Consider the following 15,658-nt stretch of genomic DNA (forward strand, 5'->3'; position numbering starts at 1 on the left):
CCTCTATATATTTAAATCTAGAGAATCCGAGTGATTCCAAAAGTAGTCACTCCTGTCAGCTGCCAGCTGTTCTGGATAATATTTAATCAACTGATTGAGTTGGGTGCATATCTTAAGATATAAAGTCATTTTGTCTGATTTGAGGTTCCATATATTATCTGCGTGCTACATACTGCATTTGTATTCTGCACCATAAAATGCACTTATAAATTCCTTCCTCAGCAACAGCTATGATTCTTCACAAACTCAACATTTAAAATATTTAACTAGCATAAAAAGATGGGGCATGATCAGAGAGCTGGAATAAAATGTTACTTACGGCAATATTAAAAATGTCATAGTGTCAGAATGTCGCATGAGTCTGTAGGCAGGAAAAGCTGCAAAGATGAAATTATACAGAATAACTTCATCAAAGAGTTCATTTGAAAATTCTTGCCAATTTGAGAATATATGCTAAAATGCATACTAAAATGTGTACCTTTGAAAAACCAATTATACTTCCTGTAATATGTCCAAAAATAAATAAATAAAATAACCAGCAGCATAGACAAATATTTATCTATACATAAGTTCATTAGAATGATATTTACAAAAGCCAAAGGGTGCATTTCCAACAATGTGGAATTTATTAACAGAATGATGGCACATTCACAGAATAAAACATTAAGCCTCTGTGGCTAGTTGGCCGTCAGCTGTAACCAGTGAGCCATTGGCCACTAATATAACTGCTGTGGCTACGCTAGCAGCAAATGGGGGCTAGCAAGAAGATGGTGGCTAGGCTGGCAAGCGCGGATTACAGTTAGGATGGCGGGTTGCGGACAGTGTGGGTCCAGCCTCCAGTGAGACTATAGTAGTATGACTCCCCTACCTATGGCTCCGTGGGTGTGCCTTTTTGGCCTAGCCATATCCTGCATTCTTGTGTGGGGAGCGGGAACTGAGACCCTGCATGACAGCCTCTATTAAAAATCAGAGGTGTGCACAAGCTGTTAGCTTCAATCTGGATGTCTTTCACCCAGTATGGATCTGGAGCCTTGTTACTCAAAGTGTGATCCATGGACCACCTGAACCAGCATCAGCTGGAAGCTTGTTGGAAATGGAGAACCTTGGGCCCCACCCAGAGCTGCTACTAGGTGGGAATCTGCCGTCTGCATTTGAACCAGCTTCCCAGGTGATTTCCATGCACATGAAAGGTCACGGAGTCATGTCCTAGGAGATATATGAGTGTCACACATCCCTGCTTTGCCAACAATGGCACTGAGGCACAATTTATCCAGGATGAGACAGAAGCTGAGGTGGGGCTACATTCATTCATGTTTTTACGATGATGATTTGACTGAAATTATGCAAAGACATGTGGTGTTTTTGTTTCTGGTAGACTCCTCCTAGGGGTCAGACAATAATTCACCTGCTAAAATAATAAAGTACTCAGTAAAAAACTATTGGTGAAAGCCTTTATCAACTACGCTGTCCTGAGAATAGGCTTCGACCTTCTGTCTCACCCCCCTTTAGAAGGAATTTGAGGTGCCACGAGGAAGTCATGTATAACTCCTTTAGCCATAGCGCAACACTGCAGACAAAAACAAAGAAAGCCAGGTCTGAACACTTGTCAGGTAGAAAAGAAGGTTTCTAGAGATAAGGCTGTGTTTCGAGTTGATGGATCTTGTAACTACACAGAACTCTGAAACACAAAGCCGTTGATTATAAAAGTTAATCCCGAGGCCACTTGAGCACCATACTCCTCTGGATTTTGAAAAAGGTTTGGCAATGCCTCACCTGAGACCTATGTGCATTTACTTTCAAATGTTTAACAACCAGAGGATCGACACCAATATTGTCTCACAGGAAACCTCTAAAAGTATTTTATTTATGTCAGCCACACAATTATTCATTCACTCATTTTTGAGGCCCAACTATGTGCCAGGTGCTGTGGATTTATGATTGGACGTTAAATGATCTCCATTCCCCCTGAAAGGCTCACAATCTAGGCAGACAAATGGCAAAGTGACTAAATAAATTAAGTTCAGTGTGGAACGTGCTGTAACCGGGACATGATCCAAATACTTATTAAGAATATTTACTTCTTTCTGAGATGGGGAGAAGTATAAGGGATCTTAGAGACAGGAACATTCTGATCTGACTTCCACTTTCACCCCCTTGTTAGTACGCTCCTTGTCAAGAATACCAGAGCCCTATGATTTACTTTATAATCCACATCAAACATAAAAGGATTACTAGCTACCATTCATTGAATGACCGACATATTTTCCAGATATTCTTCTAGGTGACTTTTTTCTTTCTGTGCCTTTCATCCAGTCTTTTGCATATCAAATGCTGGTTCCAATATCCTAGTTGATCAGGCCAAAAATTCAGGAGCCATTCTTGAAACTCCCCCCCACCCAGCACCCCTACAATGAATCCATTAGCAAGTCCTCTCAGTTTAACCCCCAACATATATCTGCAATCCCCACTTCTTCCCTTTCTACTAGCTGTTTCTTAGTCTACACCTCCATCATCACTCACTTAACCATTACAGTGGTCTCCTATATGGCTTGTCCATTTCCTCTCTTGTTCTTCACCCAACAATTTTCCCCCTCACAGTAGCCAGAAAGATTGGTGCATTAATACAGATTAAATTAGGCTACTCCCTCACTTGAAACCAATTGATCTCTTCCCATTCACCCCTGGAATAAACAGAAAACTTATTACCACAGCTTATAAGAGCACCCATGATCTGCTTCTGTATCCCTAAAACTTTACCCCCCAAAATCCTCTCCCCTCATTCCACATTGGCCACATTTCTAATCCTTTGCACATCTTCATCTCAGAGCTTTTGCATGTCTGGGGCTCTCTTCCTTCATCTTGCAACTTGGGTCCCTCATTCCTATCCTTTTTGACTCAGATTAAAAAGTACCATCTCAGGGAGGCTTTTGTACAATTATATCCCCCATAAGCCCCACCGTATGCTGATCATACCATCTTGTCTTGATTATTCCTTTTATATAACTTATCATAAAGATATCAAATGTGATGGCTAAGGGAAGAGAATTTATGGCTCCCTATAATCTCCATCAACACTTTCAAAGCCAAGTCAAGTAACATAAAATCTACGCTATAAATAATATGACTGTCACACAAACACAATTTCAGGATAACATCCCCAGTTACCCCACCATCTTCCAAACAGTTTGCAGTACTGTCATGTATGGTCTCTGGTCCCACTCCCCGCATAAGAACACAGGACATGGTGAGACCAAAAAGGAACACCCACAGAGCCATAGATAGGGGAGTCATACCACTATATTCTCGCTGGAGGCTGGGTTGGAGACACAGGAAGCAGGAGCCACACGATCCGCAGCCTGACGTCTGCTTCTCTGCCAACAAACCAACCAATGTAGCCACGGCAGTTATATCAGTGGCTAATGGCTAACCAGTAACAGCTGATGGACAGCTAGTCAGAGCTGATGGTCATCTACTACCCAAGCCAACACCTTTCCACGTGAGGCCAAGAGCCTGGAAACTGCTCTCTGGGACTCTGTGCCCACAAGTAATTAACACCTATGTAAAATTTTAGAGAAGTCTCTGATTATCTTCAAATATTATTCTTAAACTCATTTGCTTATTGTCTGTCTGGCACATGAGATGTAAGCTTCCTGGGGTTCCCAACACATAACAGTGCATGGCTCAATAAATATCAGTTTAATAAATATGTGAATCAATTCTACAGGCACAGCTAGAACTATAATATCAATAGGATGTCAAGTCCATGATCCTTCCATTGCCTTCTGTCTCCTTACACTTCATCTTATACATTCATTCCTTGACTCATTTACTCAAGAAATATTTAATGAAGGATTACATTTCTAAGATTGGGGATACAAAAGTGAACAAAACAAACAAAAAACCCCTGCCCTCAAGGACCTTATATTTTAGTTGGAGTAGACAAGACAATAAACATAACAAAGAAGTAATCTCTGGGCTACATTAAATGTGTCATGGGAAGAAATTAAATCAGGGAGAGGGAATAGGGACCAAGGGAAGGATGATAAATTGAAACAGGGCCATCATCCTAGGTGACACCTGAACACTGAACACAGGGATGTAAATTCAAAATGCAATTTGTCAGGATAGGGTTTTACTAAAATCAGTAGTTTGTTTGGACCTTAGACTTAGAATGGTGGACCAGTGAGGACTCTTAGAGATCTCTGTGTAGCGGGGGCTCCCAAATGGAAATCAAGCCACAACTTTCCCAAGGGATTCAAATATAACCGAGAGTCTGGGTGAATCTGAATGTGCCGGAGGTCAATTCACCTGTACTCTGTTTTGTTTTGTTAATTTGCTTGATGCACGTTTTACTTCATTTCTATGTGTTTTATTTTGTGTGTGAACATGATACATGGAAACTAGAGGGAAAAGGAGCTATGTTAAAAGAATAATTTCTTGATCCAAACCCACAAATATGTGTCTTAGTCTCATTAAATGAACTTACACTGTTCCGTCACACATTAATATTTAGAAGTTGTTAATTTTCAATGTCCTTAGTATTACTGTTATCATCATCATCTCATTTAATCCTCACAGCATCATTTTGAGGGAGGTCCTATTATTACTTCTGTTTAACAGATGAGAGAACTGAGGGTGGAGAGATTGGATCCAGCTAACCTCTCAAGGGAATCTAAACTAAACCAATGTTCAATTAAATATACTGACCCAATCAGTTGCCACTTGAGAGAATCAGAGCTTGGAGAAGACAATGAACTTTATGCTCTATCTCCTCTACCCTCAATTCACATTCTCAACAAGGAGAAACCAACAAATCTACCATCCCCTGCCTCCAGACTTCTTTATAAAGACTGTAAGGTTTTCTCTGTTGCAGTCTATTGTTTCCTCATCTCAGGCAAAGAATCAGAATGGTTTAGAAACGCTTTGCATGTGGCTCAAGTACCTACAAGATATGTGAGTTATTTAAAAGAAACTCCAGAAATTTTGGAAATATTAAAACATTTTAAACAAAGACAAATCAAATTCAAGGATGCAAAGTTACCTCTTTGCTTCCTTGCTTTCAGAACAATATTCAACTGCTGAATTAAATAATAACAGAAGGCTCAGGAGATGATGCTCTAGCAAGCTAAAAGGCAGCCAGCAAATGCACTACATGTACCAATTTGGAATTTCCTACTCTGTCTTCCCCGAAGAGAACTTTAAACATTTACATGTTTTAAAATTCCTAATCTGACTTACCTCAATAATTCTATCCTTCTTATGCTTTTTTGATTTGTAATCATTAGAAGTCAATTTCTTTCCCAAAGGAAAAAATCTGCAGATATGTGTGTGTATATGTGTGTGTGTATATATATGTATATATATATATACATATATATTTATATATATACACATATATAAATATATATATAAATATATATACATATACATATATATTAATATATAATATATAATATATAATATATATATATATATATATATATATATATATATATATATTTCATGGCAGCTGGTGTGGTTTTTCTCTATTTTTATATTGCAGAGGGAAAAGCTGCAAATCAGTGTACTGTCTCTTTGCCACCTGTGGGAAAATTAATTTTGCTATTTCTTCCCCATCTCTTATTTTTCGAGACATAATGGAAGTCTGTGGAAACCAAAGCAGAGAAGGAGAAGGCTATGTCTATGCTTTTAGTATAGAATATCAGAAATACAATGAAAGTTCCAAAGACAAGGCTTGTCATTGGTTGGAAGTGCAGGAGTGGTAGTCTCTAAGTGTATTCTGAAGTCTGACATTCTTTGATATCATTATCCTATTATTTTTTCTACATTCATCTTTTAGATTGCATTTTATCAGATTAATACTGTACATAGAATCTTATTCTGAAGAGTATAGCCCTATTAAATTAGTCACATCCAGGGTCGGCCAGATGGCTCAGGTGGTTAGAGCGCGAGCTCCCAACAAGGTTTCTGGTTCAATTCCTGCATGGGATGTTGGGCTGCGACCTCCACAGACACATTGAAGGACAATGACTTGGAGCTCATGGGCCCTGGAGAAACATACTGTTCCTCAATATTCCCCAATAAAAAAATTAAAAAACATCAGTCACATCCAAATTCAGTGTGCCTGTGGACTTCAAAGTTTCTTGAAAGAGAGAAATAAAGGCCTAAGGCTAAAATGTCCAGCTGTTAAAAATTTACATCAGTAATAACAAGCATTTCAATTTAATAAGAGCTTTGATACACAGGATGCAATATGATAATGTATGTGAAATGCTAAGCATGGTAGCTGTCACGTAGTGGGGACCCAATAAATAGCAGTTATTTGGTGCCAAACACTGTATTTATTACCTCACATTTACTACCCTGTTTTATCTTCAGTTATGCCTTCAAAAGAATAATTATTTTTCCCCATTTTACATATGAGAAATTGAGACTCAAAGTTGCACTGGTAAATGGGGAAGCCAGAATTATGACTCGTGTGTGTCTGGAACTAAAATCTACTTAATTAACTGTACTCTTATTGTCCAAATTAATAAACAAAATAAGAAACCACTTTTTTCTTTTTTTTTAAATAATTTTTATTGGGGAATATTGTGTTTCTCCAGAGCCCATCAGGTCCAAGTCATTGTCCTTCAATTTAGCTGTGGAGGGCACAGCTCAGCTCCAAGTCCAGTCTCCATTTTCAATCTTTAGTTGCAGAGGGCACAGCCCACCATCCCAAGTGGGGTTTCAACCAGCATCCTTGTTGTTGAGAGCTCACACTCTAACCAACTGAGCCATCCAGCCACCGCTCAGTGGCAGCTCGTTGTTTTCAGTCTAGTTGTGGAGGGAGCAGCTCACTGGCACACGTGGGAATTGAACCAGCAACCCTGTTGTTCAGAGCTCGTGCCCTAACCAACTGAGCCATCTGGCCACCCCAGAAACCCCTTTTAAGTGACAGTTATCCTAAGATATGATTCCATAACTATATATTACCTGCCTTTGACACAGTAATATGTCTTTCTATTTCTATGGGTGCTTGTATATATAAGACCAAGGAGCAATAACACTTATCCTTAAGTGCCAAGGGCTGTGAATGGATCAATATAGATCTTAATGGTACCCAGTGACCTATAACAGAAATCTCCATTGTTTCAGAGAAACTGCTGATTGACTTGTTACTATTCTAAACAGTGGGTTATCACCATGGTGATCCGGCCAACACGTATAGATAGGTAAAATGTCAACACAGTGGAGGGTAAGTATAGTTTCTTGGCAGGTGAGAGTCCATGTAGGATGGTAATTATGAGCACAGATTATGAAGCCAGACAGCCTCGGTTTGATGATGGCTCTGCCATTTACTAAATCTGTGACTTTATGCAAGCTTCTTAACCCCTATCTTTCCATTTTTTTCATCTTTAAAAATAAAAACAAAAACTCATAGACATAGACAATAGGTTAGTGGTTACCAGAGGGTAAAGGGGGGGCTGGTAGATGAGGGTAAGGGGGATCAAATATATGGTGATGGAGAGAACTGACTCTGGGTGGTGAACACACAATGTGATATATAGATGATGTATTACAGAATTATACACCTGAAATATATGTAAATTTACTAAAAATTGTCACCCCAATAAACTTTAATTTTAAAATAAGTAAATAATAAAAAATAAAAATACTACTACTTACCCCATTGGGTTATTGAGAAACTAAATGAGTAACTAAACTAAAACCCTCAGAATGATTCCGAGAACATAGTTAAGTGTCAATAAGTCATTAACATCATAATCAATAAGCCTTTTTTTCTGCTCTGTGACTGTTCATATACAATCTGTTTTCCAATCCCTATGGGAAAACAGCGATAGCTTGCTAGACTCAAAATGAACTATACCAGTAATGATATGGAGAAAGTTTTAGTTGTAAGAGTTTCTCTCAGGAAGAAAGTTCCATCTTAACCATAAAAATGGGTTGATAGGTGCGTGGTATGAAATTTAGGCCTTCTGGATTCTGAGCCCAATCTATATGGTCAAAGTGTTGGCAGCCACAAGATTGATTCAGAAAAGAGGTAAAACTACTCCGCATAATTGAAGAAGAATGTGAAATTCTCATGGGTAAGGAGCTGTGCATTTGAAGCAGGAAAGAGAGAGGAATCCAAAAGGTACAAGAATGTTGAGAAAAGGGTGAGAGAAACAGGACTCCTTGGAAGTAGCAGCATCAAAGTAAGTTTTATAGAACAAATTGCTTAAGAGGGGTTTTTTACGCTCCCTTAAAAATATCTAAAGTAAATTCTACATTACTCACTAATATTTTTGTGTGAAGATATTCTTTTGGGAAATACAAAGAGGTGTTTATTACTGGGTTCAGGTGGATGCCAGGAAAACAAAATATATACAAACAAACAACAACAAAAATGCACAAAGACTTGAACCAGAGAAAAGGAGGTTGTGAGAATAGAGGTCCCCAAGTATTAGTAAAAATTGTAAAAAAAATCTTCAGACATTCAAAGGCAGGGCATTTTTTTAAAGTCTCAGTCAATGGTGCTAAACTTTGCCTTAATTTCAATAGACATAATGATATTTTCTAGATGACAACTGATCAAGAAATCATTTATTTCTTATTATTGAATTATTTTAACTGCAGGACTATAACCAGCATGACATACAGTGCTCTTTTGTAAGACATGTAGCAAAGATATCATATAATATAGGATTCAGATTATAGACTGAGAATATCTTTCAAAGGAGGAAAATAAGAGACAGCAGTGCAGGCAAAGATTGATGTGACTCATCATGGTAATGAAGCAAGTTAAAAAGCTGAGTGTATGTGAAAACTCATGTTGACTAATAATAAACATTTAAAAATTTCACAAACATTTTCCCATTTATTATTTCATTTAATCTTTATGGTCAGAATATTATTGGGATAAAGCAGGGAATAGTCTACCCGTTCCTTTGAAGCAGACCCAACAACCTTTATAAATTACAGTCTTTGGCCTTCTGCTCAGAGGAGGCCACAGTGCAACTTGCTTCAGTTGACCTGAATCCAGGTTCGTCTCACACCGTGCCACTGAAGTTCCACCCCAACAAGATCAAAGGCATATACCTGAGGTGCATCAGTGGGGAAGTCAGTGCCATGTCTGCCCTGGTCCCCAAGTTTGGCTCCCTGTGTCTGTCTCCTAAAATGCTTGGTGATGACATTGCTAAGGCAATCAGTGAATGGCAGAGGCTGAGGATTACAGTGAAACTGACCATTCAGAACAGGGAGGCCCAGATTGAGGTGGTACCTTCTGCCTCTGCTCTGATCATCAAGGCCCTCAAAGAACTGCCAAGAGAGAAAGAAGCAAAAAAACATTAAGCACAGTGGAAATGTCACTTTTGATGAGATTGTCAACATTGCCAAACCAAGGCAGGCAACACTGATCTTTAGCTAGAAAACTCTCTGGAGCCATTGAAGAGATCTTGGGGACAGCCCACTTTGTGGACTGCAATGTTGATGGCCACCACCCTCATGACATTATAGGTGACATCAGTAGTGGTGCAGTGGAATGCCCAGCTAGTTAAGTACTACAAAGGAAAATACGTCAATTAAAAATCATTTGACGACCAAAAAAAATAAAAATAAATAAATAAATTACATCTTCAGCAGAAGAAAAAACTGGGATGGAAATTCAAGTTGTCTGTACACAGGCCTGGAGTTCATTTGCCATTTCATTCAACAAGTTTGTATTGAGGGCTAACTAAGTGTCTTGCTTTGTGCTGGGAGTTATAACGAGAGATCTCTTGACTATAAACTCTGCCTTCTTGGGAATAATGGCGAGTAGGGCCAAGAGTTCACAAATACGCTATCTACCAGGGATAGGAAGTGAGTGAGTTATGTCTCTAGCGCTTCTTCCTACTCTGTGAACCTCTAAAGCAAATATATCCAGACAACAGAGTTAGCTTTGTGCCATGACACCTACCAGACTCAGGTCCTGAAGAACGTGCCAGGGGATGCTTGGATATTTGTGGTCAGATATACACTTTAGATACTTCATTACCCAAGTTGTTGTTGTTTTTGTTTTTTTCCCACTGTCCCAGAGGCAGCTTGATCTCTAGCCACTGAATAATGCTCCTTAATTTCAAAGTATTGCTTTCTGGTTTAATCAAATACAATTTATGTGTTCCCTATGCAACATGGGACATTGTAAACCAGTTTCCATAGTACTTTCAACAACTCCAATGTAAATAAATCTATATATCTCATCTTCATTTCTATCATTGGTAAAATAGGAAGGATAATAATACTCAAGTCATAAAGGTATGGAACACTGAATAGGTTTTTGTAAAGAAGTACAACTTAAGTGCTTAATAAATGGATTTTTGTTACTATTACTACAATTAATATTCTATTATACAGATTAGAAGGTTAATTACTTAACCAAGATCACATAGATTATAAGGAGTAGAGGCTGGCTCTGGAATCTGAGACAGCAATTTTAACCATTCATCTATCCCAAAGCAGAAGTGTAATTATGTCTGGCAATGAGACAGAAGCAGAGGGTCAATGAAAATGAAGTCAGAATGGTGAGCTTCAAAAAGGAAAAAGAAAAAATTGTAAAGACCTTTACAATAACCTGACTTGATGAAAGCAATGACTAGATTCAGTAAAAAGAAATACAAGCTAACGAGCCTCAGGGCAAAAAAAGAGTAAGAACAGGGATTACTATCTTAATGGCTCATTTGCTTCTAAGTATTAAACCAGTGAAGGGTGGAGAAGATATTGGGGGCTAATGCATACCAGAAACCGTCCATGCCTATAAGAAATCAGAAAACATTGAAAGGCAATATGGGCAGATATGATAAGCTGACCCACAAAAAGAAACTTACGACAGATATTGTCACACAAAAGCTAGAAGGAAACTCCTAAATATACAAGAAATGAAGGAAATAAAAATGGTCTTGTAGATTAGGGTTCAGAAAAAAGAAAAAGAAATAATAACATAAAAACACTCCTGCTCAGCAAAACAAAGAAAAAAGAAAAAAAATGGAAGAAATTAAAAGGCAATCTATAGAATGGGAAAAAAATGCTTGCAAATTACATATTCAACAAGGGGTTGATATAAAAAATACACAAGGAACTCCTACAGCTCAATAGCAAAACAACCAAATAATCCAACTAAAAAATGGACAAAGGACCTGAATAGGCTTTTTTCCCCAAAGAAGACATACAAATGGCCAACAGGTATATAAAAAGGTATTGAATATTACTATTCATCAAGGAAATGAAAATCAAAACCACAATGAAATATCACCTCACACCTGTTAGGATGGCTATTATAAAGAAGATAAGAGATTACAAATGCCGGCAAGTATGCAAAGAAAAGGGAGCCCTTGTAAACTGTTGGAGGAAATATAAACTGGTGCAGCCACTGTGGAAAACAGTATGGATGTTCCTCAAGAAATTAAAAATAGAACTACCATATGATCCAGCAATCCCACTTCTGGGTATGTACCTATCAAAGGAAACAAAATTATTATCATGAAGAGATGTCTATATCCCCTTGTTTATTGCAGAATTATTCACAAGAGCCAAGATATTGAAACAACCTAAGTGGCTATCAATAATGGATACATATGGATAAAGAAAATATTATACATATATTACTCGGCCATACAAAGGGAAATCCTGCCATTTGTGACATCATGGATGAACCCGGAGGACATTATGCTAAATGCAATAAGCCAGTAAGCCAGACAGAGAAAGACAAGTACTACATGATATCACTTATATGTGGAAACTAAAAAAAAAAAGGCAGTCAAACTCATAGAAACAGAGTACAAATGTGGTTGTCAAGGGTTAGGAGATGGGGGAAATAGGGAGAGGCTTGCAAAAGGCTACAAACTTTCAGTTATAAGATGAATTAGGTGTGAGGATCTAATTATAACATAGTGATTGTAGTTGATAACTCTATACTATATAATTGAAATTTGCTAAGAGAGTAGAACATAAATGTTCTCAACCCCCACCCCTCCAAAAAAAACCACAATGTAAATATGTGAGGCGATGGGTGTGTTGATTAACTCGATGGTGGGAATCCTTTCACATGTATATAGAAATCAAATAATCATGCTGTACACTTTAAGTGTGTTACAACATTATTTGTCAAGTATACCTCAATAAAGCTGAAAAAAAGAAAAAGAATGTAATAGAATGCCCTAATGCGTTCCATAAGATTTAGAATTATATGAGGTTTCGGTATCTCTTGGCAATGATTATTTTAATACACTTTTTCAAGTAACGTGATTATTCAGTCAAAAGATAGATCTATCAGAATATATGCATTACCTATTACGTCCCACTTGTAGGTAACAATATACCTTCCAGTTGTCTATATTTTAACTCAATACCCAATAGCTTTAAAGCAACAAGGATTTATTATTTCTCACGATTCTGTGAGTTGATTGAACAATTCTTCTGCTGTTTTGCCTGAGTTCACTTATGTGTTACATTCAGTTGGTGGCTAGAGTGGTGTCAGTTTGGGGATGGACTGAGCTGGTAAAGCTAGGATGGCTACATCTCTATTCCCATGGCACCTTTAATCCTTGGCTTTTTTTTTTTTTTTTTTTTTCATTTTCAGGGCAACTTCAAGGCCATCTTTCAAGAGGTCAGAATTATAAGCTGCACTTCCACTTTTCCATTCTGCATGTGAGGAACTTGGAAACCACCACTCCATCCTAACAATAAGCAAAAAGCCAAACAAACTAGAAAATTCACAACTCTTCTAGGATTCATAAGAGAGGTGAGGATATGGCAAACTGCTACCCCCCAGTTTTATAGAGACTAACAGGCAAATACAGAGAATAACAATTTACCAGAGCAGAGACTCATGAACAAAAACTGCCATGGGAGCAAATGCTATAGTAATTGATGTTTACTGGAGGCTTAGTGTAAATAAGTCTGAGAGTTATTAGGTTGGTGAAAAAGTAATTATGGTTTTTGCAATTGTTTTGTAACCTTTTAAACTGAAATTACTTTTGCATCAACCTAATAAAAACTCTAGGGGAAATCAGTAATATAAAAACCCCCAACAATTTTGTGAGATTTGCCTCCAGGAGCTAAACCAGGTTCCCACAGTAAACATGAGAGAAAAATCCTTTCATTCTTCTGGCAGAGGGAGGAAAAAGGAACCATTTTGAAAGATACCAGAATCCTCGGTTCCTCTTAACAAAGTCTGTCCTCAGTAGAAATTAATTAAGGAGAGCTTAATCTCTGGAGTATTACCAAGCCTAATGACCTGAGGAAAGAGAAAAACCCAACTGCAAGTCAGCTCTAGCCTTCAACGTTGGAGAAAGGAAATACAGTGGTACCTCGGTTTTTTAACATAATCCATTCTGGATGACCGATTGAGTTCTGAAACATTCGAAAACCAAGGCACGGTTTCCCCATAGAAAGTAATGCAAAATGGATTAATCCGTTCCATACCTTTAAAATCAACCCCTAAAACTGCAAATTTAGCATGAATTTTACTATCTAATGATACCATAGATCCATAAAATTTGTGGTGTTCATAAACCAAAATGTTCGTCAATGAAGACTTTCAAAAACCGAGGTACCACTGTACTCAATCCAGCCCATGGCAGTGAAAACAATACTTAGAGGGGAAACATATAGCACTGAACACATACATTACAAAATAAGAAACATCTAAACCAGCAATCTAAGTTCCCATGTTAGGAGACTAGGAAAAAAAAATAATTAACCCAAAGCAAGCAAAAATAGAGACACGATACGAATTAGAGCAAAAATAAATGAATATGAAAACTGGAAAGTAATACAGAAAATCAATGAAACCAAAAGATTGTTCTTTGAAAAGATCATTAAAATTGATAAGCCTCTGCCCAAGCTAACTGAAGAGAGAGAGAGAGAGAGAGAGAGAGAGAGAGAGAGAGAGAGAGAGCGCACAAATTCCTAGTATCAACAATGAAAGCAGGGAAATCATGACAGATACCATGAAAATTAAAAAGATAATAAAGGAATACTATGAATAACTTTATGCCCATAAATTTGATAACCTAGATTAAATGGGCCAATTCATTATAGTACACAATCTACCAAAATTCACACAAGAAAAATTAGACAATCTGAATAGGTTTCTATTTACTACAAAAATTAAATAAATAATTAATAACCTTCAAAAATAGAAAGAACCAGATCCAGATGGGTTTACTGGTGAATTCTACCAAACAGTTAAGGAAGACATTACAGTGATAAATCGGTTTTCAAACTTCTCCGTTTATGAACATTTTGGTTTACACACACTGTAAATGTTATGGATCTATGGTATCATTAGATAGTAAAATTCATGCTAACTTTGCAGTTTTAGCTGTTGATTTTAAAGGTCTGGAACTGATTAATCCATTTTGCATTACTTTCTGTGGGAAACTGTGCCTCAGTTTTTGAACATTTCAGAACTTGAACGGTCTTCTGGAATGGATTATTTTTGAAAACCGAGGTACCACTATATACTAATTCTGTACAGTCTTTTTTAGAGGATAGAAGCAGTGGTAATACTTCCTAACTCAGTCTAGGGGGCCAAAATTGCCCTAATACCAAAACCAGGCAAAGATATTCCAAGAAAAGGAAACTACAGATAAATATCTCTCATGAACATAGATGCAAAAATTCTTTACAATATTAGAAAATCAATGAAATTAGAAAATCAACAAAATTAGAAAATTGAATACAACAGTATATAAAAACTATACACCATGATCAAGTGGGCTATATCTCAGATATGCAAGGCTGGATCAACGTTTGAAAATCAATTCATGTAATCAATCACATCAACAGACTAAAAAATAAAAATCACATGATCATAAAAATAAATACAGAAAAAGCATTTGACAAACTCTAATACCATTCATCATAGAAACTATCAGTTAACTAGAAATAGAGGGGAATTTTTTCAATGTGATAAAAACTAGCTTCAAAAAAACTACAGCAAATGTCATACTTGGTGAGAAATTCAAGGCTTTCTCAGTAAGATACACTAAGGTAAACCTGTCAGGGCCTGGTTCTTTCTGTTTTGGAAGGTTATTATTATTAGGTTGGTGCAAAAGTAATTGCAGTTTTTGCAATTATTTTTAACTTTTTAAACTGCAATTACTTTTGCACCAACCTAATAATAATTATTGATTTAAATATTTTAATATATAGAAACCTTCAGTCCCACCCAGTTGGTAGGAATTCCCCACTGTTTTTTACAGCCAGATATTGTGGGGGCTCCTCTACCCACTACCAGTACTCCAGGTTAGGGAGCCTGGTGTGGGGCTGGGGTCCCTCACTCCTCTGGGGGGAACCTCTGTGGCCGAGATATCCCTGCTGATTCTGCACTGCCACATGAAGGTGTGGGGCTGGACTTTTTTGCCTCTCTGCACCTCCTACCAGTCTCAGCTTGGCTTCTTCTCTATATCCTTAGTTATAAAACCTGTTCAGCTAGACTTCAGATGGTTCTTCACCTTGATTGTTTTATAATCTAGTTGTAATTTGAATGTGTTCATGGAAGGAGGCAGGCACAGCATTTATCTACTCTGCCATCTTGGATCTCCCTCAGATTGTTTCCTTATTGTTAAGAGATTTTTTGTATATTATCAGCTATGTCTTTTGCAAATATTTACTCCTACTCTGTGGCTTGTCTTCT

At 37.4% G+C, this 15,658-nt stretch overlaps 1 pseudogene; it reads left to right on the top strand.

Annotated features, from left to right (window-relative positions):
• The first annotated feature begins 946 nt into the window (after window positions 1–946).
• LOC141572339 (large ribosomal subunit protein uL11-like) lies at window positions 947–9,539 on the top strand (annotated as a pseudogene).
• Window positions 9,540–15,658: the final 6,119 nt, after the last annotated feature.

This window comes from Rhinolophus sinicus, linkage group LG06 (assembly GCF_036562045.2).
Source record: "Rhinolophus sinicus isolate RSC01 linkage group LG06, ASM3656204v1, whole genome shotgun sequence".
In the NCBI taxonomy this organism is placed as follows: domain Eukaryota; kingdom Metazoa; phylum Chordata; class Mammalia; order Chiroptera; family Rhinolophidae; genus Rhinolophus; species Rhinolophus sinicus.